We start from the raw sequence: 24,723 nt of genomic DNA on the forward strand, positions 1-24,723 counted from the left end.
AGAGAAACTTTGACCCAGGAGGGATCATGCTCAGATTCTTATAAGTACTTGATTTAGGTGATTGAGATAAGATTTTAGACATTTGAGCTGATGAGATTTGTTTATTTATTATTTATTTATTTGTTTTTTTGAGACTGAGTCTCACTCTGTCAACCCAGACTGGAGTGCAGTGGCATGATATCAGTTCACTGCAATCTCCACCTCCCAGGTTCAAGTGCTTCTCATGCCTGAGCCTTCAGAGTAGCTGGGATTACAGGTGCATACCACCATGCCTGGCTGAGTTTTGTATTTTTAGTAGAGACGGGTTTTACCATGTTGGCCAGGCTGGTCTCGAACTCCTGACCTCAGGTGATGCACCCGCCTCGGCCTCCCAAAATGCTGGGATTACAGGTGTGAGTCACTGTGCCTGGTCTGATGAGATTTTGATGAAAATTTTGGACTTTGAATTGACACTATCATGAGTTACTTTTGGGCGGATGGGGTGAATCTTTGGGAGCAAGAGGGTGGCGGCCGGGTGCGGTGGCTCAAGCCTGTAATCCCAGCACTTTGGGAGGCCGAGACGGGCGGATCACGAGGTCGGGAGAGCGAGACCATCCTGGCTAACCCGGTGAAACCCTGTCTCTACTAAAAAAATACAAAAAACTAGCCGGGCGAGGTGGCGGGCACCTGTAGTCCCAGCTACTCGGGAGGCTGAGGCAGGAGAATGGCCTAAACTCGGGAGGCGGAGCTTGCAGTGAGCTGAGATCCGGCCACTGCACTCCAGCCTGAGCGACAGAGCGAGACTCCGTCTAAAAAAAAAAAAAAAAAGAGGGTGGCCTGGCAGGCAGAACTACAACTTCTCAAAGATGTTCACCTTCTAAACTCTGACACCTGTGAAAATGTTATGATTTATGGCAAAAGGGATTTTGAAGATGTGATTAAGTTATGGATCCATCTTGAGATGAGAGCCTCATCCAAAATTATGTGGTGGGTCCAATATAATCATGAGTGTACTTATAAGAGGCAGGCATGGAAGAGTCAGAGAAGATGTGACCATGGAAACAGAGTTAGAGCTATGTGGCCACGAGCTAAGGAATGTGGGCAGACTCTACAAACTGGAAAAGAAAGGAAATGAATCCTTCTCTAAAGCCTTAAAAGGAAGCAGTAGGAAGCCCTGCTGGTCCATTTTAGATTTCTGACCTCCAGGACTTTAATTTTACATCGCTCTAAGCTGCTAACTTTGTGGCAATTTGTTACAGCAGCAATGGGAAGCTTATAACCTGTTAAGTGCCACGTCTTCTGCTACACTGCTTAAACATATTATCTTGCTTCTTTCTGCACTGCTTCAGGACATAGGTATTAAAATCCCCACTTTGTGGTTGTAGAAACAGAGGCATTGAAAGTTCACATAGCTTGCCTAAAATGACAGATCTAGTTAGTGGTGGCTATGGGATTTAACTCCACGTCTGAATGATTCCAATGTCTATGGACTAGATCTTGCATGATAAATGTCAAGGGTCATGAGAAGTAGGTAAGAAAGCCATCATGACAGTTCAATGTGTGGCTTTACATTAGACGTAGGATGACCTAGTGGTAAGGGGTATAGCACCCGTTTAGGTGCACTGGAGATATGTTGCGTGTCCCCAGATCCAGCTTTGCCACCTGTTAGTGTCTGAGTTGACTTTGGACAAGTTATTTCACCTCTGTTCTTTTCTTTTTTTTTCTTTTTTTTCTGAGACGGTGTCTTGTTCTGCTCATTCTGTTGCCCAGGGTGGAGTGCAGTGGCACGATCTCAGCTCACTGCAACCTCTACCTCCCAGGTTCAAGCGATACTCCTGCCTCAGGTTCCTGAGTAGCTAGGATTACAGGCATGCACCACCACGCCCAGCCAATTTTTGTATTTTTAGTAGAGATGGGATTTCACTATGTTGGCCAGGCTGGCCTCAAATTCCTGACTTCAAGTGATCTGCCTGCCTCAGTCTCCCAAAGTACTGGGATTACTGGCATGAGTCACTGCGCCCAGCCTATTTCGCTTCTCTGAACCTCAGTTTCCTCACCTATAAATGGAGATTATAATAACACTTTTTTCTAGGGATATGGAGCTTAGAGGAGAATAATGGTGGTAAAATGCTTAGTGCAGTGCCTGACACATCATAAGTGCTCATAAGTAAAATAATAACAGTAGTAGTAATAATAACAATAATAACATGCTAATAATAATGGTGAATTATTCTTCCTGCTGTGCCACTCTAGGCAGAGTGATATTAGCAAAGAGAATACAAGATCCATGGTGGATCAGGGGCACAAATGTGTTACAAGCAAAGAGAACAGCAGGTACTCAGGCCATTGCACATGACGTGTTCTCCATACGAACTGCTCTTCCCAACCTCTTAAACTGGCTACTCCCATTCAAAAGCCATGTCTCCCAGGAAGTCTTCCCTAATCTTCTTGGCTGAAACAGACACCTTTTCTCTGAGGGCGTATCACAGGAAGTACTTTCCTACTCTGGTCTTATCAATGCGTTCGAAGCCTCTCTCATTAGCCTGGAAACTCCGAGAGCAGAGGTGCCCTCTGTCCCTCTCTTATTTATTGTTACACCCTGAGCATTAAAAAAAAAAATGGGATAAGTGGTGAGGAGAGACTGGAGTGGCAGGCCTTGGCCATGCCGGGAGGGACCCTTTAGACTCCAGCTTCCCAACAAATTTCCCCCGAGTTGGTTTGCATTTTCTTTGTAACTGAGAACAGCCCAGGGAAAGGCATGGACATGGGGGACCTGCAGAGATGAGACTGGTTGCTTTGCATCTCCGTGGCCCCTCACTACTGCAGCCCACTCTACATGCTGTTCTGGGCCTCATTAAAACCTGTTCTCCACCAGCCTCTGTGTTTAATATTTATCGATCACCCACAGCATGCAAGCTGGTCAATAAGTGTTTTCAGAAGCCTCACTCCACGCCATCTTGATCAGCCCCTGCCGCTATTTTCTATCATGCCAGCTCTTGAAACCTTGTGGATGTGCCTTGAATTTTTTTTTAAGTGCTTTTCTAACAAAAGTCCCGACTGCAGAGATGCAAAACCTGAAGTTCCATTTTATTTGCCTCCTGAACCTTGAAGGCACTGATTTTTATACTGCTGCCTCTGTCCCTCTTAGTCCTCAGTCCCCACACCTCTCAGGATAGCTGAAGAGATGAGCCTGTGTTTGGCTCTGAGTTCCAGCTCCCTGGCAGCTATATCTGTGTTAATAGCATCTCCTTTAGCGTAATCCATTTGACTCCCCCAGCTGTTTACTTTCCTGGGGACCTGCTTGAGCTAGTCTGCTCCCGAACTTCCTTAATGAAGACATGACAGTGGGTGGCTGGAGACGGGAAGTCGCAGGAGAAGCAAGAAAGGGAGAGAGAGTCCCCTGGGTTATATCCCTGTTACTCAACATTGTTGAATTAGATCTCAACATTCCATCATGTGATGTTTGGATGCTGGGAGGGGAGTTAAATATAGAATTCCTCCTTTTGGCATTTCAGAAGGTTTATATAATGTCCTGTTCCTTTTGACAGTGGGGAGAAAGTGAATAGGATGGCTTGGAAGATGGGTCTGTGTCCGGAGCTCCATTTAAAGTAAAGTCTACTCAGCAGCCTGACCCATCTGCCTACTCAGGGGGATAGTCAGTGAATCATGTTTGCAAAGGCGCAGATGCCCTTTTGAGCCCAAGGATCTGCTCAGCTCGAAAATTCTATTAATTCTAAGATTCTACAAGTAGCCTTCACAAGAGTGGGTGCTGAAAATAGATCAGCCATGTGGTATGCCCTGAATTTGCCTGGGTTACTGATTTGATTTTCCCCTCAGTGTTTCCCTGAACCTGGCCTGGAAATTCAGCTTGCTTTACCATTTGAACCCTGCCCTGGAGTCCCAGGGACCAGCGTCCCAGGTCTGCCTCCATCATTTCCCAGCCATGTAACCTTGAATGAGTCTCTTGGCTTTTCTGAGTCTCATTATCTTTAGCATACCTCTCTCTCCTCCTTCCTTTCCTGTCTTAGTAAATGACCTCATTTTCCATTTAGCTGTTCAAACTACAAACCTACAAGTCACCTTTGATTTCTCTCTCCCTCTTACCTGCTATGTAGAAACCATCAGCAAGTGCTTCTAGCTCTGCCTTTAGCACAGATCCATGAAACATGCTTCTACCTTCACTGCAACTCCTTATAAAATCTGCATTCAGTGACAGCAGCATCTTCTAAACTGGTCTCTGCTTCCAGCCTTGACATCCTACGATCAATGCATGACCTCACTGGTTGAGTGATTAAGAACAATGACAAAAACCCATATCTTGAATCGCATGCGTCTTTATTAAAATCTTCCTCCAGCCTTCTATTTTACCTAGAATTAAAATCAATTTCTTGCTGTGGCCTAGAAGGAGTGCCGTAATCTCCTGCTTATATCTCAGACCAAATCCTGCTGTCTTTTCCCTTGGTCCTTTTTCTTTATCTTCCTGGAACTTTCCTCACACTCATCTTTGCACTTTGCTTGGGAATTTCTTCCCCTGGACCTTTCTGTGGTTGTCTTCTCACCATTCAAGTTTCATCTCAAACATTGCTGCCTGTCACAGGCTGTTCATGATCATCCAGGTTCAAGTAGCCTCCACTCCAGCCACTATCTCATTACTCAGCTTCATTTTCTTCTATAGCCTAGCTCTATCTAAATATTATTTGGGTTGTGTGTGTGTGTGTGTGTGTGTCTGTGTTTAATCATACTCCTCCCATTAAAGCATGTGTCCTTTGAAAGCAGGCAGATTAGTCATTTCTGTATCTTAAGGGAATCATCACCAGCCTGGGCAACACAGAGAGACTTTGTCTCTACTAAAAACTAAAAAACTTCACCAGGTGTCATGGCTTACACCTGTAGTCCCAGCTACTTGGGATGCTGAGGTGGGAGGATCACCTGAGCCCAGAAATTTGAGACTGCAGTGAGTTCTGATCGTACCACTGCATTCCAGCCTGGGCAATGGAGCCAGACCATGTTTCAAAAAAGTCATGCACATGTAGGTGCTTAAAAAAAAGGTGATGTACATAGTAGGTGCTTAATATCTGTTAAACAAATGGATAAAGATTGGTTATGGGGATGAAATAAGAGTGTGCCATACATGCTCGTGTGTACAGACACAGTCATGCACATATGTGCATTGAAACTGCCATGGTAAGAAATGCTATTGTTAATAGCTGGGAGCCAGACTTCCCATGACTCTCCAGTTGCATCAGGCCTCCCTTGACTACATCATGCTCCTGAGAAACTTTTTCTGCCCTTTATTGAATTAAAATACTTTAACTTCTCAGCTATCTCATGGATCTTTGCATCTGTTTTGCATCTGTTTCTTAGCAGCCTAGCTTGGCACATGGTGCTTTTTAGAGACATTTAGCATGTAAAGATATTTATAAAGGAGGGATTCTCTTCTATTTTTGCCCAGTCATCTGTTGGAGAGAGGGGGAGCAGCAAGCAGGCCCACATGATTCATGCTCTTGCCTGGAGGGTGCTGCCCACCTCTAGCTTGAAAGAGTGGGGTGTCAGGAGCCCTCTGCATTCCAAGGCTGGTTCCTGTGAATGGAGCATCTACAGTGGTGGTTTGGCCAATCCCAACATTCTGTAATGGCCTCTTCTTTATGGTTCATATTTCCCAGATAGGTTAATATTATAGTTCCTTCCATCAGAATGTCCTTAAGTGTAGACCTGCAAAGTTGAGGGGCACAGTTCATAAAACCATTTCTGACATCACTTCCAAGATTGAGGGCTGCCAAGACCACCCTTATCTTTGATAATTCACTAGAAACTCACAAAACTCACTGAAAGCTGTTACACCCATGGCTATGGCTTGTTATAGCTGAAGGATACAGACTAAAATCAGCCAAAAGAGGGACACATAGGCAGAGTCATGAAAGGTCCAAATGTGAGTTGCCAGTGGTCCTCTTCCTATGGAATCATGGACAGTGCCACCTTCTCAGCAACAATGGATGAAAATAAGCATGGAACTTTGCCAGCCAGGGAAGCTCACTGAGCCTTGGCATGCAGAGTCGTTTTTGGGGTCTGCTGTTGGGTTCTCATATGGCTGACCTCGGCTTCCAGGTGCTCTGGAAGTTGAGCTCATGCTATATGATTCTAAGCCCCCACTCTAAATCACACTGTTAGACTCTCTGGTGTACCCAAGTCCCCCGCAAGCAAGAAAACACTCCTATCTAGGCATGGCATTCCCAGGGCTTAGTAAGACACCAGGGGCAAAGACCAGACTTCTTTTTGGGCAAGGTTTAATTCTTTACTATGTAAGAGCTCAACTTGATACTCTTGGTATGGATGACTTACGTAGATAGCAGTGGTGCTGGCCCTCCTCTAGCTTCTAGTACCTGAATTCATCCATCAATTCCACAAATATTTATTGATTGTGAGCTAGGTGCCAGGCTCTGTGCTCGCTGCTAGGGATACAGTGGTGAAGGACATAGTTCATGCTATGAAAAGGCTGGGGAGACAGATAAACAGGCAATTATTCTTATACATAATTATACCATCATGATACTAGAAATGATACTAAAGGCTCTTGCTGCACAAGGGTGGCTGGCACAGTTGCTGGTGAAGACCTCCCAGGGTGGTGGTAGTTAGGCTGAGATTGGAAAGATTATTAGAAGTTGGTCAACCAGGGTGGAGTATGGGGGTAGGGAGGTAGTGTTTAGGTGGAGGAATAGCACATGTAGAGGTTGAGTGATGAGAAAGTTCTTTAGGATGGTAAGGAGCGCCACATTTTCCTGGACGCCACAGCTCACAGGTGATTCTTCTTGAACATACAACCAATAAACTCCCAAAGACTTTCTTTTCTCATCTTGTACTAAGGCAGGTGGATTTTTTTTTTTTTTTTTTTTTTTGAAGACTGAGTCTCGCTCTGTTGCCAGGCTGGATTGCAGTGGCACGATCTCAGCTCACTGCAATCTCTGCCTCCCAGGTTCAAGCGATTCTGCCAAGGCAGGTGGATTTTGAAGTCAAGAAAATGGGGTTCATGAGAGAAATTGTTGGCACCTGTTGCTGTCAGGAAGGCTTTTAGACTAAAAAGAGTGGAGCTAATGAAAGCAGTTGGATGGGGCAAGAGTATGTGCATTGGCTTTCAGTGGCTTAGGGCAGCTCCAATTCCCCCAGAAATGACTCTTTGTTTACGGTGGGCTCAGGACTTCAGAGTGTGACCCAGAAGGTCCTCAGACCTGGTAAAAAGCATAGACTGGTGCTGTAGGCCAAAAGACAAGGTTTATAAAAGCAGAAGGATTTCTGAGACATTTTGGACATGTGAGCAGGTGACTCATAGACGTTCTAGAAACCATATTTCAAAGACAGTATTTTTGGCAGAATCAGATGGTTGCTTTGTGGTCCTTTCGGGGAGTTCCAGAAACAATATAAAGAAAATTAATAGAAACTAACAAATGGTAGGGAAAAAAGTTGGTGATACTTGCCAAAGGGTTACTATCTTTAATTCACAAAGATGACTTACAAATTAAGAAAAAGACAAAACACCCTAAAAGAAAAATGGAAGTGGAAAAATTATCATGTGATTAGAGAATAAAAACTCAATGGCTAATACATGCCCAAGAAAATATTAAGCCCTGCCAATACTGTAAAATATTTGAAATAAGATAGTGAAACTGACTGGGCACTGGCTTTTGCCTATAGTCCCGTAATTTGGGAGGCAGTGGCAGGAGAATTTCTTGAGGCCAGGAGTTTGACACCAGTCTGGGCAATATAGCGAGACCCCCGTCTCTACAAAAAATAATTTTAAAAAATGGGCCGGGCATGGTGGTGCATGCCTGTAGTCTGTTTCTTGGAAGCCTGAGGCAGGATCACTTGAGCCTAGGAATTTGAGGCTGCAGTGAGCTCTGATTGTGCCACGGAATTCCAGCCTGGGTAACAGAGCGAGATCCTATCTCAAAAAAAAAAAAAAAAAAAAAAGAAAAGAAAACAAAATCCATCAACTAGCACAAAAATGTTGTTGATGAGACTTTGCATTCTTATAATTAAGAAAAGCAAAATGAAAATTCAGTAAGCAAAACAGTGCAGTTGGAAGGAGCGCTAAGCCTCCCTACTTCATTTTGGTGAAGGCAGGGAGTCGGGAAGGAGTCTGGGGCTCCTCCTGTCTGTGTCCTCATTTTGTCTCCTACCCCCTCCCCACTGGCCCCCAGTTTTCTTGCAGGTGTGAGTGTGTCAGACCTCCTTCTGTTCTGAGTGGGAGAGAACTCGCTGTACTCTACGGAGCTGAGTTTGGGGAAAGACTGGCCCTTAAGCATCCTCCCACCCAGCCTTTACCCCCAACTCTCTCTCCCTGTAGGACGCCTGATTTTCTTGGCAGAAGAAGAAGCTACCCTCCCTCCCCTTTCCCAGGGCTCTGTGGTAGGCAAGGCAGCCTCTTCCTCTGGGCCATCCAGCCTCCTGTAGGCCTGGGGCTTAGCAAAACAGCCAGGGAGAGGGAGATTGGGGACAGTCTGTTTTTTTTAACTCCCACCGTGAACAGTGTGAGGATGATGCCTTAGCTCCGTTGCTTTGCTGTCAGCCTTCAGACTTGCTGGAGGAGAATCTCTGCTGAACCCTGTCATGTCTTGGATTTGTGTAATTGAGGGAGGCCTCCCGGGCAATTTAAGTAGGGATTTACTTATTCCTTGGGAGTGCTGAGCTTGTAGTGGAGAAATGGTCTACTCAGTAGTGTATTTACTCGACTTATCCTAACAAGAGCCTTTCCACTTGGGATTGCTCTGTCCAGCATCCCTTGGGACCTCCAGGGAAAGCCAAATATTCTTTGCTGCCCCTGCTGCTTCGACAATAAATGTAAAAAGTTTGAAAAAGTCCCATACTGGGGTTGTGTCCCCAGGGTCAAAGACCTCGAATCTCTCGTAAGAAGTAGAAGGCATCAAGAGGTCAAGTTCTGACTCCATAGTCTCAGGACGCTGTGGGACTTGATTGCTGCAGTGTGCAATTGATGGTTTTGTAAGACAGATGTATTTAAAACCCTTTCATGGCATCTTGTAGCCTTTGGAATAAAATTCAGCATCCTCACCATGGCCTATGAAGAGACCCTGCATGATTTGGGCACTATGTGCTTTTTTGGGGCTTTGTTTGCTGTCATTTTCCTCCTTGTTCTTTCCAACCCCCGGGGTTTGTAGTCATGTTTCCCTATGCATGGAATGCTCTTCCCACTATTCTGCACTGGTTGATGACGACGACTTCAAAACTTGGCTTAAGGGTCATTTCTTTTGAGAGGGCTTCCTGACAGACCTGCTAACCTTTTCCATAAGAGCCCTCATGTCATTAGCTGTACCATAACTTTAACTTGTATGTGTTCATTTTCATGGTTTTATCTCTTCAATGAAATGGGTGCTCTGTGGACGTAGGACCTCTGCTGTCTCGTACAACACCTGACACATGGGCCAACTTAAAAATATGAATGAATGAATGAATGAATGAATGAATGAATGGACAGCTTTCTAGGAATCAATTATGACTGTATCTTTCCCTGCCATCTCCCAGCTCTGTCTCACCTGGACCACCTGGAGAAACCTCTTGCATCCCATAATTTCAGTTCCCCTGTCTGTATCTGAGGCTATGGAAAAGCTCTTCACCCAAGCTCCAAGGAATCCTGCCCTTTTCCACTTGCCCCGGATAAGCAAAGAGTTTTCAAGGCTAAGTTGCCAGTTATGTTGGCTTCTTCTGTTTGCTCTTGGGAGGATAGGATTTTGATTACAAGCATAACAGCCTCCAATTATTGAGCATCTACTGCACACAGGGCAGGTACTTTGCCTACATGATCCCTGATCTTCATAGTATCCCTACACGGTAGATTTTATTATCCCCATGTTGCAAGTAAGCAAACAAAGGATTTCAGAGGTCAGTTTGCACCCTGGGCCACCTGACCCCAAGACTGGTGCTCTTTTTCCCCTATACATCGTGGTCTAGGTTTTGGAACACACACCGGCAAGCACACGACCCTTCTCAAACTGTGACAATATGGTGCACTGAAAGACCTCGCTTTTTTAACAATCTAAGCTGATGGGCTGAGTTGTGAGGGTCATAAGCTTGCAATTTTGTTTCATCTGGGGACTATTCTGGGTTTCTTCTGTCTGGAAAGAAGGTAAGCACAACAAAGGCTCTGTGAGGGATCATTACACCGGGGCAGAAACAGCTCACCTCTTGAATGCTCATGTGCCATACAGTGTGCCAAGTGATTTATACATATAGCTTTATGTAACCCACAGAGCAGCTCTATTTGTATTATTTTGAGCACTATTCTGCAAATGAGGAAACTGAGGCACACAGTAAGAAAGGGTAAACAGTGGAGGCTGGATGCAAACCCAAGTAGTCTGACTACATAGTTTGAAAGCTCAGCCACCAGGTACCTACCAACCAGCTAAATAGATCCTCGCCATTCAAAGTGTGGTCCATGCACCAGCAGCTTTGACATCTTCTGAGAGCCTGAATGCAGAATCTCAGGTCCCAGCCAGACTGACTGAGTTAGAATCTGCCTCTTAACAAGATCCCTCGCTGATTCGTGTGCATGTTAAAGTTTGAGAAGCACTGCCCCAGAAATTCTACAAATATAAAGTAAGTGCCATTTTCCTGAAGTCAAAAGCTGGAGATTTAGGGCATCAGTGTTCTTAGAAACAACGTGCAACTTCAGTATCTTGCAGACTCTGGCATCGACAAGGAGCGGCTCCTTTGCTTGAAGGAATTAGTGATGACAAATTAATTTAGTATTTTCAACAAAAATAAAAGCAAGTTGAGCTTGCATAGTTGATCCAAGGCTTTAAAAAAAAGAGGCCGCTTCAGCCTGCAGGATGTTGTTGACAGAGTATTACATCGAAGCAAGCAGGGAGCCCCGAGCCAGGGTTGCTGAAGTGGCCCTGTTGAAGGTGAAGTTTTGGCAAACAGAATCTAGGGATTGAAAAAGTAACTCCTTCATTAGATCTGCCTGGAATTTACACATCTGCAAATGTGAGAGGACAAAAAGGACTTTTGATCCAAGAGAGATTGGCCCCATCTCCCTGTGCTGGGAAAAAACTTTGATTTCCTTCTTTGATGTGAAGCATTGCCACTGCTAGCTATATATTTGCTCGTAGTCACTGGACAATTTATTCAGCTCTAGTTCTTTATTAGGTCCTCATGGCTGCTTTCTTAGATACCGGAATCCTTAAAAACAAGGAGAATTTTATATTTTTAAAATCTTTTCCAGCCTGTAAATGCCCCAGGGACCTGGAGATGTACATGTGGACTTTATCAGTGATGTGTGTCATTCTGTTTGAGTCAAAATAGTGAATGGTTGCATGGGCGATAATTGATATTGTATATTTCAGAGTCACCTCATTTTTGGGGAAGGAATATGCTGATTGTGCGTCAATTTCCCTCAGGTTGGCTCTCTAGCACCCTTTTCATATTTCTTTGCTACTTCCTTTCATCTTGCCAAGTTACATTTAGCAGGATATTCATCTAATTCCTTTTTCAAAATTTTAATGCTCCCCATTTTTTGGGGGGAGACAAAAAGAGCCTTTTAGGAAATAAGCCTCAGGAACTAACTAATCAAAGCAGAAACTTTCTGGGAGGAATCGGACAGCCACATGTCTCTAATGACCTTCAAAAAGATCACATGCTCCAGGCAATTACAGGATTTGGGAGAAAGTAGCTCATTCTGAATAGCCGAACCTGCTGCAATGTTCATCACTTTGCAGCCATGCCCCTACCTCCCCTCTTTTGCAGCTTCCTTACCCAGGAGTCTCCTGAAAGATTTCACTTGGATTAAAACTCCTCCAGCTTTAACAAACTGCAAAGGGGACAGCTGATACTAAAAAAGGGGATCCTGTGCACAGTGCCAGGTTTCTCCTGTAGCCAGAGTTTTTTTGGCTCTGGCTACAGAAGGTGCATAATGCATTCTGACTCATGGCCAAATATTATCAGGGGACTTTGCTGCTCAAGCTCTTGAATATGGGTGCAGCTGGAAAAATAACCTGTTTGTCAGTAGGTTACCAGTTTCACAACTGATATTGCCCAGAAGGGCACTGAATAAACTTCAGTGGGATCCATGCTACTTGGTGCTTGAAGTTCATCTGACGTGAAGCCTTTGTGAAAAGAGTATTCAGGAACCCAGAAACAATCTTTTCCTTTATTTTAATTAGACCATGCTTCTCTCTTGTTTGCAGGGCTATATGAGATTTTATGCAGATTTTTAATGTTTTTGCCTGTCAGTATTTCCATTATTTGAAATCTATCATATTAAGTAAAATTAGCCAAGGCCAGTGCTATATTAAAGTATCAAAACTTTTAGCATTTGTTCACCCTCGTTTCTCAGGGAGAACAGATTTCTCTACATGATTGTCTGTATGCTTTGCTATGAGTCATAGTTTAGAGAAACCCCCCACGTTCCTGTGCAATGAAAGAAGCAGCATAATGATCTCAACTCAGGCAGAATGGCCTGGAAACGCACGATATGTGGCTGCACCCAGTCGGTGCCTTTGCTTTGCTTGTGTTGGAGGTCTCTTGCATTGGTGTTGTGAAAATAGATGATGAGCTTGTGCCTTTGTGACTTTGTTTCTTGAGACCTGCCTGATTTCCATGGTCACAAGAACACAGAGAAAGATGCGTGGGCCCTCAGGGCTCTGCCTGACACTGTTGTGAGCGATTCCAGAGGAGAAAGCTATCTGTGGGGTAATCTTTGGATGTCATTCTGAAAAGCCCCAACTTCTTCCCCATAACAGCTTCTAAGCTTGAGGACCAAGAGTTATCCTCTAAAAAGGTGTCTGCAAACAAGGTAGGTGACTTCCCCCCAGTGTTTCCAGGGGTGTGAGCCAATACATGGGGCAAAATGATTAGGGCACCTCTTGGATCTTGGAAGTGATTTAATCCTTCTTGTAGCTCAATGTGACTCTGTCTGTGGTCAATGTCACTCAGAGTCAGGGGTAGGAATGTGTGTGAGACAGCATAGTAGAGATGCCAATCTTTGTGGTTGCCCCACCCTTCTTGCTGTGGATTGCTGTTTGACCAAGAGTGTTGGACTGATTAAAGTATATGCAGTCCTCAGTCTGACATTTGACCTCTGTGGCTGGGTTTGAAAGGATAAGCTTGAATGTGGGCTTTTGAATTAGAAATAGAATAGGATTTTTCAGTTAGCATTGTTGATACAGGGACTGAAAAGATACCACGATGAGCTGAAGTTGAAAAGGATCGGGGACACCTGTGGGAGGACGACAATGTGGGGAAGACTAGAGGGGAGTGGAAATAGGGGACCATGGGGCGGGGAAGTAGGGAGAGAATATGAAGGCTTCTGGTGGCAATGTGCATGTGTCCTTACGATAAACAGTTTCTCTTGAACTAACTGGAGTGGATCTCTTTCCCTGACCATGTGGAAGACCTAATAGAAGAAAGGAGACAAAGAGATCACAGGTGTCTTCCAGAGCGAAGATCTGTTTTCCTGTGTGTTTTAATGTGGAATCTCTTTCTGGTCTGCTTACACACTCTTTGTCCCCTGCATCCACCCTCCTTGTATATTTTTCCCTTAGTGAAAAAAAAATAGAGATCATTTTAATACAGAGGTAAAATTCCAAGGCCTCCCCAGAAAACTGTTTCATGAATAAGGAAGCTAAGAAAAAGGGCCACTGGCTTTAAAGCCCAGTAGGGTTAAATAGGAGGAGGAGAACCGAGAAAGTTATAAAATGATTCACTGGTCAAGTTGGGATGGGAACCTTAGGTTATATCAAGCTCTTTTAACCTTGGCACTATGGACATTTTGAGCAGGAGAATTCTTTGCTGTGGGAGGGGCTTTTCTGTGCATTGTAAGACATATAGCAACATCCCTGGACTCTGTCCACTAAATGCCAGTAGCAGTCCATAGTTGTGATAACAACAAATGTCTCCAGCCATAGTCAAACATTCCCTGGTGGTAAAAATCTCCCCCAGTTGAATGTAAATTTGTTCAGCCATTGTGGAAAGCAGTGTGATCATTCCTAAAAGAACTTAAAACAGAATTACCAATCAACCCAGCATCTCATTATGGAGTATATACCCAAAGGAATATAAATAATTATATAAAGACATATGCATACATATGTTTGTTGCAGCATTATTCACAATAGCAAATACATGGAATCCACCTATATGCCCATCAATGGTAGACTGGATACAGAAAATCTGGTATATATACACCATGGAATACTACACAGCCATAAAAAGAATGAACTCAAGTACTTTGCAGCGACATGGATAGAGCCAGAGGCCATTATCTTTAGCAAAGTGACGCAGGAACAGAAAATCAAATACTACATTTTCTCACTTATAAGTGGGAGCTAAACAGTGAGAACACAGGGACATAGGGAGGGGAACAACAGACAAATAGTTCTAATTGAGGGTGGAGGGTGGGAGGAGGGAGAAGATAAAAAACTACCTGTCGGGTACTATGCATATTACCTGGGTGACAAAATAATCTACACCAAATCCTTGTGACACAGTTTACCTATAACCTGCACATGTACCCCTGAACCTAAAATGAAAGTTAAAAAATAATCTTTCCCAGTTGAGAACCATGGGGTTAGACAAAAAGCCGCCTTCCCTCCTTCCTTCAATGAGGCTTTTGTTTGTTTGAATCTACTGATTATGAAGTGCTGTGGAGGCTACAGGGATGACTAAGGCACAGTCTCTTACCTGTATGAATTAACAGATTCCTGGAAAATATTAAGCATGAAAACAGCTGATCAAATGAAGCTGAAATATACCTTCTTCTTGGTGTTGAGGAACAGCAAAGATATCCACCTGTGTCATGGGTAAAGCTCATTCAAATTCAAAGTGTAATGAGGATCTAACCTGAGGTTCCCACCCACCTTGATCAGTTATTTTATAACTTTCTCCATCTTCCTCCTCCTGCTGAACTCTACTGGGTTTTAAAGCCATTGGGCCTTTTTTTTTTTCTTAGCTTTGTAATTCAAAGGATAATGGTAGATCCTATAACAAATAAGCCCTCAAATATCAGTGGTATAACATAGTAGAAGTTTGCTTCCTGCTTATGTAATCGTGTTCCTGGTTGGTGAACAGCTTTCCTACGGCCATGCAGTGATTCAGGGACCCAGATTTTTGCCATATTGTGGCTCTTCCAATCCACTAGATCTCACTGTCTTTTCTTTCCAATCAGCAGAAAAAAAAAAGGAGGAAATATGCCCCTTTCTTAAGAGTCCTGGCCTCAATGTGACTTTGTTTATGCTGATCTTCCATTAGAAAGGACAATTGGACCACTGACAATTTCCGATCAAGTAGAATAAATCAATATTGAATGGCTCATCTTGGCTCAAATTCTGTGACAGTCTCTGGTTATGAAAATTTACCATCAGGATCCTGTTCACGTAGGACACTTTCTTCAGCAGCAGGGAGAGTTTTGCAGAATTCTCTTTGTGCACAGTTTAAGGTGGAGCTGGGAAAAGAACCCAAGTTTTTAGATACAGCAGTCTGTTTGCTACTTGCATCTTTTCTTCTACTCCATGCCAGGAATGGAAGACATAGATTGTGCCTAATGTCTATATCCTAAGTACCTACCAGAGGATTGGACATGTAAAATATTTTCAGAAGGGATGAATAGATGAGAAATATTGTTCACAGGCTTAGAAGTATGCACTCAAGGAAGATTTTACTTGTTAACCTGAAAATTGCAACACAGGTGCTTGTAGAGCTGTACCCACAGCGATACATTGATGTCGCAAGTATCAGGGCAGGAGAAACTACAGTTGCTGCATGGGGTGGGGTGGGGATGATGGTAGTTTCCTTTATTAGCCAGAGATATAAGTGACAGAAGTCTAAATGAGAACGTCAAGCCAAATAGGGACATTTGTTTGATCAGGTAACTAAAAAGTTCAGGGTATCTGGCTTCTAGCAGGGCTGAATACAGATATATAACAATGTCATCAGGAACCTCTTCCTGCACCTGGGCTCCACTTTCCTCTGTCAGACTCAGTCTTTGGCAGATTCTCCTTAGCCACAACAGATGTTTATCCTTCAGCTTGGCCACCTCAGAAGGAAGAGGGGCTCCAGAGAATGCCCCAAGATTATCATTGGCTGGTGCAGTGCCATGTGCTCATCTCTGCACCCATCACCATGGTCTCTGTCTCATTGTTCAGACCAGGTGACTTGTGCAGCATTAGCACAAGGGGTGCCCAGTCCACAGGGATAAAGGGGCAAGCAGGGATAATTCTTCAGTAAAAAACTAGAATGGATGCTGGATGAGGAAAGATATTCTATGTCCACTGTATTTCCATTCTCCTTATGGAGTGGACCTGTGCATTTTTTATCTTAATACTCATTTACATACTTCTGGTAATTGTATGTAATCAATCTCTGTTAAGCCCTCTTCCCCAGCTGTAGCCTGTGAGCTTTTTGTAGAGATTCCTCCTGGTGCAGAGGTAGAGCATATGGTTCAGTCCTGGACCACGGGGGTCATTATATGCCCCTGGTCCCTGTGAACAGTTTGGGGATGGTTATCTGGTCCAGGAAGACCCAGTGAGGTGAAATGAGACTTTAGCTCAAACTTGAGTAAGAAAGATTGTTTTCAAAATTAACTTTTTATTATAATGATTTTCCAGAATGCATGAAAATAGAGGTAACTCTAATCATAAGCAGAGATAACTCTCCTATACTCACCATCCAGCTTCAGCATTTATCAACTCATGGACAATCCTATTTCATTTTATAACCACCCACAGTAGATTATTTTGGAGCAAATTCCCAACATCCTATCATTTCATCTCTGTAATTTTCAATATGTTTCTCTAAAGATAAGAGCTCTTGGGGGAAAAGACTTAGTATTTTCTATTAAAAGTGAATCTGAAAAGATGTAGGGAATAAAATCACTGCTACCATCTTGCTTCCACTTGGAGCCAACAACTGGAGCCAACTGTGTGGCAGCAGAACAGCAAGAAGGAGGAACACAAAATCCAGATGACAGATTTTGGGTCCTGAATTTACCTGTGCATGGAGTAAGCTTAGCTACTTTTTTTTTTTTTTTTCAGTCATGTGAGCTAGAATATTACCTGTAGCTATGTTGTTGATGCCCCACTCATATCCTCTTGGCCCACCCTGTGGGTCACCTGAAGCTTAGATGGACATTCCCAACACAGTGATGGCTTCTCACCTCAAGCACAGGCATCTCTCTGCCTAAGAACATTCTCTGGCCATAAGATTGTGCTTGGCTGCTGCATTGGCAAACCTGAAGTGGCAGGGGATAAATAAATGCCCCCCAGAACTGTCTTTAACAATGAGGGATATAAGTTGGCATACCCTGACTTCTTTGCTGCTCAGGGAGACAGTACTGAGTACTGAGGTGTGTCCTACACTGTTACTGGAGGGCCCCTGGTGGGCTTGAGTCCCCGTTGTCCCCAGCAGTAACCTTCCCATGAATTTCCCTGCTGCTGGCTTCTTTTCCTTTCCTGTCTTATTTTTCTACTTCCTCACCACACTTCTGTGATCACCTCCCAACTAAACCACGTCCCCCCAGTTTCTTGCTTTAGGGTCTGCTCTAAAGTAAAACGTAACTGAAGTCATTCCTGTTTCCTTCGTTTTGCGTAAGCTTCCATGGTTCTATTTCTTTAAAAAATTTTTTTATTTTAAGTTACGGGATACACGTACAGAACGTGCAGGTTTGTTACCTAGGTAAACATTTGCTGTGGCAGTTTGCTGCACCTGTCAACCCATCATCTAGGTATTAAGCCCCACATGCATTAGCTGTTTATCCTGATAATCTCCCTTCCCCACCCCCAGCAGGCCCTGGTGTGTGTTGTTCCCCTCCCTGTGTCCATGGGTTCTCATTGTTCAGCTCTCACTTATGAGTGAGAACATGTGGTTTTTGGTTTTCTGTTCCTATGTTGGTTTGCTGAGGATGATGGCTTCCAGCCGCTATCCATGTCCCTGCAAAGGACATGATCTCATTCCTTTTTATGGCTGCATAGTATTCCATAATGTATGTGTACCACATTTTCTTTATCCAGTCTATCATTGATGGGCATTTGGGTTGATTCCATGTCTTTGCTATTGTGGCTAGTGCTGCAATAAACATACATGTGCATGTATCTGTATGACAGAATGGTTTATATTCCTTTAGGCATATATCCTGTGATGGGATTGCTGGGTCAAATGATATTTCTGGTTCTAGATCCTAGAGGAATCACTACACTGTCTTCCACAATGGCTGAACTAATTTACATTCCCATCAACAGTGTAAAAGTGTTCATGGTTCTATTTCTGGTAATTCTTTTTTTTTTTTTTAAAGTCCTGAGTAATTATGCTCCATAGTTCCATCCCCAGTATTTGCTTGAGAAATGAAATAATGAATACTTCTGGGAAACAGTGTCCCACGCCCCCATACCCTGTTCACACAAAATGTTTTCAGCCTGAGAATCCAGTTACAGAAGCCAAGTTGGGTATCAGGAATATCTGGTTTGCACTAAATTTCACCTGCAGGATTATAAAATTCAGGTGCTGTTGCCTTGGGCACAACTGCTCCGCTCCGATAAGTAGAGTGGGTGCCCCAGCAGCCTGTCCTGTTGGTTCAGATAATGATTTATTGGGGGGGTGCAGGCCCCAGGGTGTGCACATGGAAGGATGCTCTGCTTGTCCCCCTCCAGGAAGGTTTCTGGCATCTAAGACAAGGGAGGAGTGGGGACAACAAGGAGAGCTGCTGTCTCTTCCTGTTCAAGCATCTCTCCTACTACCTACAAATGAAAACATACAAACACTATGTCGATAGTAAAGCAAGTAACTTTAAAGAAGGCCCCAGAAACACTTCAGTAATTGGAGACCAGTTCTCCAGCATTATGAAACCATAAGGAAATTACAAAGTAAGATGGAAAAAAAAAAGAAAAAAAAAAAAACAACTTAGATCATGCAAAAGAGTGGTCAACAAAGTCCATGTACTCTACTCAAAGGAGAGCCCTCTTAAGACTCTCTCTCCGGGCTAGTTTACTTTTACTTTATACATAATTGCTACAGAATGTCGAAAGCAGCACATTTTAAGCAGGGAAGGAACACACACAGCAAGGACTGCAAACCCAAAAAATGAAATGAACCCAGACAATAATTTTAAACAAGTGAAAGAGGCCAGTCGATGGATCAATGCCATGCGGGAATGTGGGTCGAGTGTTGACAGTTATTCCATGTTTTCAGGAAGAAACTGAAAATTGGAATTTTCAGTGAAATAGCGTTAGTTTTACATAGAAAATATCTAAAGAAAAAATTTTAAACAGCATGCAGACCTGGCACATCGGGGGCGTGACTTTGCCCCATTAAATGAAGCATAAATTCTCTATTTTGCCAGTGTTCCTACTTGGCTCATATAGGACACTTTAATTTGTGATTCTTTGGTTATTAGATCACTAGACTTTTGAGCACAGGCTTTGAGCTTTGTTTGCCTTCTTGGTAAATACTGTCAGAGAAATCAATGGGTTCATAACCTTTTGCAGAAGTCATTCTTATTTTGGTTGAGTGGGCAGTGTTCTTAGCTACCCAAAACAAACTAGCTGTTCACATCCTGGGATCGATGGGACTGGTGCCTGGGGGTTTCTGGGGACACAGAGGATACATCTTCCTCCTCCCTCTCTTGTGTTTACACAATCTGCTTTCAAAGGTTATGATTCCTCTGTGGGTGACTGGCCTACAGCATCTGCCTGGTTTGCTTGATTTGGTTCATCTCATCGAGACTGGCACCTTCGATTCTGGGGTCCTTTTGGCTTTGCCCACACATAATCTCTTGGGTGGATCAAAACCTCTTCAACTCTCTCTCAGTCTCCAAGCAGGCTCCCCGTGGGGCTCTTCTAAGAGTGTTTAGCATTGGCATTGCTGCAGAGCACAGTCCCGTTGTGTGGTTTTATGAAGGATTTGTTTTTTTAAATTTGTTTTTTATTTTTATATCTTTAGAGGTAGAGTCTTGCTCTGTTGCCCAGGCTGGAGTACAGTGGCATGATCATAGCTCAGTGCAGCGTTGAACTCTGGCTCAGAGAATTTTTCCTGACTCAGCCTTCAGAGTAGCTGGGACTACAGGCATACACCACCATGCCTGGCTAGTTAAATCTTTTTTTTTTTCTTTTTTCCTTTTTTTTTTTTTTTTTTTTTGAACGAGGGTTTATGTTATCCAGGTTGGTCTTGAACTCTTTGCCCCAGCCTTCTGAGTAGCTGGGATTACATGCGTGAGCCACCATGCCCAACTAAGGTTAAAAATCTTTGGTTTTTTTTTGAGATGGAGTCTTGCTCTGTCACCCAGGCTGGAGTGCAGTGGTGCAATCTCGTCTCACTGTTGGCTCCACCTCCCAAGTTCACGCCATTTTCCTGCCTCAGCCTCCCCAGCAGCTGGGACAACAAGCGCATGCCACCACACCTGACTAATTTTTTTTTGTATTTTTAGTGGAGACGGGGTTTTACTGTGTTAGCCAGGATGGTCTTGATCTCCTGACCTTGTGATCCGCCCGCCTCCACCTACCAAAATGCTGGGATTACAGGTATGAGCCACTGCACCGGGCTAAGGTTAAAAATCTTCAGATACCCTTCAAGACTCTACTCCTCAAAGTCATGAAATAGTCTTTTACATAAAAGCTAATTTACCACAAAAGTGTACAGCTAGGCATAAAACATATGTTTAAATCATTAATAACTCCAAGAAATGCAAGAAACAAAAACATTGAGTTTTTCTGTTTTGTTTTTGCTTATCAAATAAGAAAACTATAAGAGAAGAGGCCGGGCGCGGTGGCTCAAGCCTGTAATCCCAGCACTTTGGGAGGCCGAGACGGGCGGATCACGAGGTCAGGAGATCGAGACCATCCTGGCTAACACGGTGAAACCCCGTCTCTATTAAGAAATACAAAAAACTAGCCGGGCGAGGTGGCGGGCGCCTGTAGTCCCAGCTACTCGGGAGGCTGAGGCCGGAGAATGGCGTGAACCCGGGAGGCGGAGCTTGCAGTGAGCTGAGATCCGGCCACTGCACTCCAGCCTGGGCGACAGAGCGTGAGTCCGTCTCAAAAAAAAAAAAAAAAAAAAAAACTATAAGAGAAGAATAACATACAGAAAACAGTTAACTCTACCTATACTGCCAATGGGTATATATTAGTACAACCTTTCCAAAAATAATATGGCAATATATACACAAAACCTTTTATTGTGTGGAGCTTTTGACGTAGGAATCTATGCCTACATTTAATGAAGTTAATTCAAGGAAAATAATTATGGGTGGACCCCCAAAATTATATAAAGGGGTTTCATCAGTGTTAGTAGCAATAGAGGCCAACTGGGAACAATTTAAATGTCAAGAAACTATTGAAGGATCAAATGTATTATGGTACACCATTGTACGATGAAGTATTATACAACCATTATAGATCATGTTATAGAAGAATTTTTAATGAATCTGGAGTCACAATATTTTTGTGACCTTTCTTTAATGTATTATGAAAACTTTCCCCCAAAATAAAAAAACTCATAAATTGGAAAAAAAAAATAGTCTTTTAAATTTGTTAAAAATAATGCTGAGTGTATATTATTTTCATCTGGTCCCAAGAGTGTTATGATAATTGTTTTAGAAATACAGGATAGAATTAAAATTATGACTAATGCTGTCACACTTTTAATAATGGCATTTTCCCCTTTATTTCCTTCTCCATATATATATATGTGTGTGCATTGATGTGCATGTGTATGTATGTGTATGTATACAAGTACATAAGAGATATAAATGTATTCACACATATTTGTAATTGCACACAATTTATACATGCAGTAGTACATAAACTGCATGTTTCACTTAGTATCAAAATCTCTGGAAGCATAATTTTTATTTATTCCGATTATTTAATACACAATGATGCAACTGTGATCCCAAAATGTGCTAAGTTAAAGCCTTCAACTGCAGCTGAGGAGAGGGCAGGAACAGTATACAGGGACAGTGGCGAGTCAGGAATGACGGGCAGGTGGCCATGACCGGGGCAGCCTCCTTCCCAGGGCCAGGGGCAGGGGAATGGCCTGAGGAGCAGGACCCAAGGCTAGCCCAGGGCCAGGGAAGCGGGCAGAGACCTCCCCTTGGCCTAGGTCAGGAGCTCAGAAGTAGCACATGGCTGAGGGGGCAGCAGCCTGGGAAGGGCCAGAGGCAGGGAGGCCATTTCCTGGGGGATTGGGGGCAGGGAGGTGCCCTGCAGGAGAAGCCAGCAGGGGCCGCCTGTCCCTAGGGTGGGGGCCATGCTGGAGCATGCTGCAGCAAGAAAGACCTGAGGCAGGTGCAGGGCCTGATAGCCCAGCTGGCTGGGCTGGCGGGCACTTCCAGGCAGCCTGGCCCAGGGAGCAGTCCTGACTCTGCAGGGGATGCCCAGCGAGGGGCTGCAGTGCCCTCAGGACCTCTCTTCTCTCCTTAGAAAGGAGCTGAGGAACCCATAGTGCAAATCTGTGGACCACTCAGTTATGCAGAGAGCCTGTGCCTGAAGGTGGACACTGGGGTGGGCCCCCTCCACCACCTCAGCCTCCACCGCTGTCCTCAGTACAGCTGCTTCTGGTAAGAGTGCAGGCCGAAGACGCCACACCTCCATCTGGGCTGACGTGGTCTGCTTCTAAAACTTGAGCTCTCCTAAGTACATCATGGACCGAAGGACAGACAGGCTGCGGCCCCGATATCCTGGCAGCTGTGCTAGATGCCTGCTATGAGGTAGGGCACGGACTTCTGAATGGACCCTTTGTCCTGGATGGAGCCCAAGGCACCCTGCACGATCTTTACCTTATCTTCCTTGGTGAAGTATCGTTTCTGGCTGCTGCTGCTCTTCTCCATGGCATCCAGCAAGCTCATGCCCGCGTACTTCTTGAGCTGTACCCCATCTGAGAAGTACTCGTTAGGGGCCTCCATGGTGGCAGCCATCAGGGAGCCCATCATCACTGTGGAGGCTCCAAGGGCCAGGGCCTTGACCACGGGCCCCATGGTCTGGACGCCACTATGATGGACACACCAAAGTGCTGGGCATACTTGGCCACCTTATACACAGCAGTGCCCTGGGGCCGACCTCAGGCCATCACTTCCTGGGTGATGCACATGGAGCTGCAGCCCATGCCCACGTGCAGTCCGTCCACACCAGCATCAGTCAGATTCTTGGCCTGGGCTGCTGTCACCACATTCTTCCCAATCACCTGGAGGTGGGGGTACTTCTGTTTGATGTAATGCACCATGGTGATTTGATACACCCAGTTCCTTTGGGAGGAGTCCAAGACTATGACGTTGACGCCTACCCAGGTGAGCAGGTCCAGGCGGTATTTGTCATCCTCATGGGTGCTCACAGCTGCCCAGTGCAGCAGCTGCTGGTGGGAATCCTTAGAGATCAGAGGGTAGTCTCGGTTCTTCAGATTGGTGTGGGCAATGATGGCCACTAGCTCATGGCGATCATTGACTATAGGCAGCTTCCCTTTCTTGCTACGCTGAAGGATCTCATTTGCCTCTTTCAATGTCACACCTGCTGGAACCACCATCGGCTTGATCCTTGGCTTCATCACCTCACTGAGGAGGGTGGTGTGGTCCTTCTCAGCAAGAAAGTCGATGTCTTGGGAGGTGACGATGCCCACCAGCTTGCTGCCCATGGTGCCCTTCTCAGTGATGGGAATGCCAGAGAAGCCATGCCGGATCTTGGCCTCCAGCACCACGGGGTCCGTGATGAAGCCCTGTTCAAACTTCTTGACCTTATGTACCTCGTTGGCCTGGAACCCTGGGGTACAGCTGTGGTGAATAAAACCAGTACCTCCCATCAGAGCCATCACTATGGCCATGTTGGCCTCTGTCTCAGTGTCCATAGGGGGAGATCAGCAGTGTCTTCAGCGTGATCTTCTGGGTCAGGGCTGAGGTCAGGTCCACCTTATCAGCTATGAAGTCTATGAACCCTGGGAGAATCAGGAAGTCATTGTGGGTGAGGCCGTAGGCGCTGACGAAGAACTGCTGCGTGGTGAGCCAGTCCTCAGGCACGTAGCTGGTGCCACAGCTGGTCAGGTAGTCCGCCATGCTGCTGCAAGACCCTGTGACTCGACATAAACCCCCGCGCGGCCGCCTGCGGCTGCCGCCTTCGTTGCTGCTGCTGACGCTGCGGGCCAGGGGACTGTAAGCATATTTATGCCCATGTAAGGTCAAATCATAATGGTGCTTATTTAAGCACTTAGTGTTGGGTGCCTTGGTCACTTTCATGGAAACTTTTACTAATATAAATAACACTAATATAAATATATTATAAATTACTAATATAAATAATATTAATACAAATAAGTATAAATAAAAAACAACACTTTTACTAATATAAATAACACTAATATAAATATATTATAAATTACTAATATAAATAATATTAATACAAATAAGTATAAATAAAAAACAACACTTTTACTAATATAAATAAATATATATTAATAAATATATATTTACTAATATAAATATTAAAAATGTATAATATAATATATAATTATTATATTATTTATTTATAATATATGAGCTATTTATATTATATATTTACTAATATAAGTAACACTGAGTTCATCTGCATTGAGCTGTGAAAGGTGTGGAGCCTGGGAGGTTTTTTATGGACTAAATATTCCCAGGGGGAAAAGGGAGTAGGATTTATGATCACTTATCCAGATCCTGCTATACAATGTCTCCTTATCTCATACTTGTAGTCCATCAGCAAATCTTGTTGCTTCTATCTTCAAAATATCCCTTACTCACCCACC

At 44.2% G+C, this 24,723-nt stretch overlaps 1 protein-coding gene and 1 pseudogene across 1 annotated transcript in view; one reads left to right on the forward strand and one right to left on the reverse strand.

The window, feature by feature from the left end:
• GRIN2A (glutamate receptor, ionotropic, N-methyl D-aspartate 2A) overlaps positions 1 to 24,723 on the forward strand; it is a 438,973-nt gene that overhangs the window by 48,476 nt on the left and 365,774 nt on the right. The gene's annotated exons all lie outside the window — the stretch shown is intronic.
• LOC105542595 lies at positions 22,508 to 24,007 on the reverse strand (annotated as a pseudogene).

The sequence above is a fragment of the Mandrillus leucophaeus genome, unplaced genomic scaffold (genome assembly GCF_000951045.1).
Source record: "Mandrillus leucophaeus isolate KB7577 unplaced genomic scaffold, Mleu.le_1.0 Scaffold263, whole genome shotgun sequence".
Taxonomy (NCBI): Eukaryota; Metazoa; Chordata; class Mammalia; order Primates; family Cercopithecidae; genus Mandrillus; species Mandrillus leucophaeus.